The sequence below is a fragment of the Triticum aestivum genome, chromosome 5A (genome assembly GCF_018294505.1).
Source record: "Triticum aestivum cultivar Chinese Spring chromosome 5A, IWGSC CS RefSeq v2.1, whole genome shotgun sequence".
In the NCBI taxonomy this organism is placed as follows: domain Eukaryota; kingdom Viridiplantae; phylum Streptophyta; class Magnoliopsida; order Poales; family Poaceae; genus Triticum; species Triticum aestivum.
The window spans coordinates 300,330,905-300,334,403 of NC_057806.1; positions in this window are offsets into that span (position 1 = coordinate 300,330,905).

The following is a 3,499-nucleotide window of genomic DNA, read 5'->3' on the forward strand; positions in this document are numbered from 1 at the left end:
AACCATCCTCCATCACCAATTTCATGATGCTCGCCGCCGTGCGTGAGTAATTCCATCGTAGGCTTGCTAGACGGTGATGGGTTGGATGAGATTTATCATGTAATCGAGTTAGTTTTGTTAGGGTTTGATCCCTAGTATCCACTATGTTCTGAGATTGATGTTGCTATGACTTTGCTATGCTTAATGCTTGTCACTAGGGCCCGAGTGCCATGATTTCAGATCTGAACCTATTATGTTTTTATGAATATATGTGAGTTCTTGATCCTATCTTGCAAGTCTATAGTCACCTACTATGTGTTATGATCCGGCAACCCCTAAGTGACAATAATCGGGACCACTCCCGGTGATGACCATAGTTTGAGGAGTTCATGTATTCACTATGTGTTAATGCTTTGTTCCGGTTCTCTATTAAAAGGAGGCCTTAATATACCTTAGTTTCCAATAGAACCCCGCTGCCACGGGAGGGTAGGACAAAAGATGTCATGCAAGTTCTTTTCCATAAGCACGTATAACTATATACGGAATACATGCCTACATTACATTGATGAATTGGAGCTAGTTCTGTGTCACCCTATGTTATGACTGTTACATGATGAACCGCATCCGGCATAATTATCCATCATTGGTCCGGTGCCTACGAGTTTTCCATATACTGGTTTACGCTTATTTACTTTCCTGCTTTTACTGTTACAATCACTACAAAATACCAAAAACATTACTTTTGCTGTCTTTACTTTTGTTGCCGTTACCACCACTATCATATTACTGTGCTACTAAACACTTTGCTGCAGATACTAAGTTTCCAGGTGTGGTTGAATTGACAACTCAGCTGCTAATACTTGAGAATATTCTTTGGCTCCCCTTGTGTTTAATCAATAAATTTGGGTTAAGTACTCTACCCTCGAAAACTGTTGCGATCCCCTATACTTGTGGGTTATCAAGACATTTTTCTGGCGCCGTTGCCGGGGAGCATAGCTTTATTCTTTGAGTCACTTGGGATTTATATCTGCTGGACACTATGAAGAACTTGAGAGATCCAAAAACCAAGATCTATCCCTCAACTACGAGGGGAGGTAAGGAACTGCCATCTAGCTCTGCACTTGATTCACCTTGTGTTATGAGTAAGTTAGCGACACCTACACCTGCTTCTGCTATTCGTTCCGATATGTCGCATGTTATTGATGATGCCACTTCTACTATGCATGATACTTATGATGAAACTGCTTCTATGCCTGATACTACTGTGCCCCTTAGTGAATTTCTTGAAGAACAAATTGCTAGGGCTAGAGAAAGAGAAATTGATGAAACTGAATACGATGATGACAGTGATGATGAAAATATGTCTGTTATTCCTGAAGGTTATCTTTTTGATAAAGATTCTTCTTTAGCTATTTTAGCCTGCAAAGATAGATATGAGCTTAAAAGGTTATTAATTAAATGGAACAAAGAATCACTTAGAGATAGAATGAAACCCGATCCTGCTTTTGCTACTTCACCTATATGTGTTCCTGATAAAGATTATGAATTCTTTGTTGATCCTGATATAATTACTTTGGTTGAATCTGATCCGTTTTATGGCTATGAATCTGAAACTGTTGTGGCACATCTTACTAAGTTAAATGACATAGCTGCCTTGTTCACTAATAATGAGAGATCACGTTACCTCTATTTACTCAAAATATTTCCGTTCTCATTAAAGGGTGATGCTAAGATATGGTTTAATTCCCTTGATCCTGGTTGTGTGCGTAGTCCCCAGGATATGATTTATTACTTCTCTGCTAAATATTTCCCTGCTCATAAGAAACAAGTTGCTTTGAGGGAAATATACAATTTCGTGCAAATTAAAGAAGAGAGTCTCCCACAAGCTTGGGGGAGGCTTCTCAAGTTACTTAATGCTTTGCCTGATCATCCTCTTAAGAAACCTGAAATACTTGATATCTTTTATAATGGGCTAACCGATGCTTCCAGAGATTACCTGGATAGTTGTGCTGGTTCTCTTTTCAAGGAAAGAACACCGGATGAAGCTAAAATTCTATTGAATAATATGTTGACAAATGAAAATAATTGGGCACCTCCTGAGCCAGCTCCCGCTCCAATTAATGATCCTATTCCTAAACCAACTCCGAAGAAGAGAGGTGTTCTATTTCTCAGTCCAGAAGATATGGAAGAGGCAAAGAAATCTATGAAAGAAAAAGGTATTAAAGCTGAAGATGTTAAGAATTTACCTCCTATTGAAGAAATACATGGTCTTAATATACCGCCTGTTGACGAAGTATATGATCTTAATCCTTTATTCATTGAAGAACCTCCCGATATCCTGACACAGGTAGTAAAGATAAATTCTCTCTATAGATTTGATGAAGGTGATATCCCTCACTATAAGTCTGCTAGGCAATGCTTTGATGAGTTTGATAATTTTATTGTCAAACAAGAAAATTTCAATGCTTATTTTGGTAGACAATTGAAATATGATTCCGATATAATTAAATACTTGGGTGATTATATGGCTAATATTAGAGGTGAACTTAAACTTGCTAGCAAACATGCTTCTATGGTTACCACTCAAGTAGAACAAGTACTTAAAGCTCAAAAAGAATTGCTCCATGAAATGAATAGTAAGAAAAATGATTATGCTATTAGAGTGGCTACTAGAACTGGTAGAATGACTCAGGAACCTTTGTATCCTGAAGGCCACCCTAAGAGAATCGAGCAATATTCTCATAGAAATAATAGTGATGCACCTAGTTCTTCTAAAAAGAAGAAAAAGAAAAATGATAGAACTATGCAAACTTCTAGTGAACCTATTGCTGAACCACCTGATAATCCAAATGATATTTCTATGTCTGATGCTGAAACACAATCTGGTAATGAACATGAATCTAGTAAAAATATTAATAATGATGTTCATGATGATGCTCAACCTAGTAATGATAATGATGTAGAAATTGAACCTACTGTTGATCTTGATAACCCACAATCAAAGAATCAACGTTATGATAAAGTAGACTTTGTTGCTATGAAACATGGTAAAGAAAGGGAACCTTGGGTTCAGAAACCCATGCCTTTTCCTCCTAAACCATCCAAGAAAAAGGATGATGAGGATTTTGAGCGCTTTGCTGAAATGATTAGGCCTATCTTTTTACGTATGCGATTGACTGATGTGCTCAAAACAAATCCTTATGCTAAATATATGAAGGATATCATTACTAATAAAAGAAAGATACCGAAAGCTGAAATTTTCACCATGCTTGCTAATTATGCTTTTAAGGGTGGAATACCAAAGAAACTTGGAGATCCCGGAGTACCTACTATACCTTGCTCCATTAAAAGAAATTATATTAAAACTGCTTTATGTGATCTTGGAGCCGGTGTTAGTGTTATGCCTCTCTCTTTATATCGTAGACTTGACTTGAATAAGCTGACACATACTGAAATATCTTTGCAAATGGCTGATAAATCAACTGCTATACCTGCCGGTATTTGTGAGGACGTACCTGTT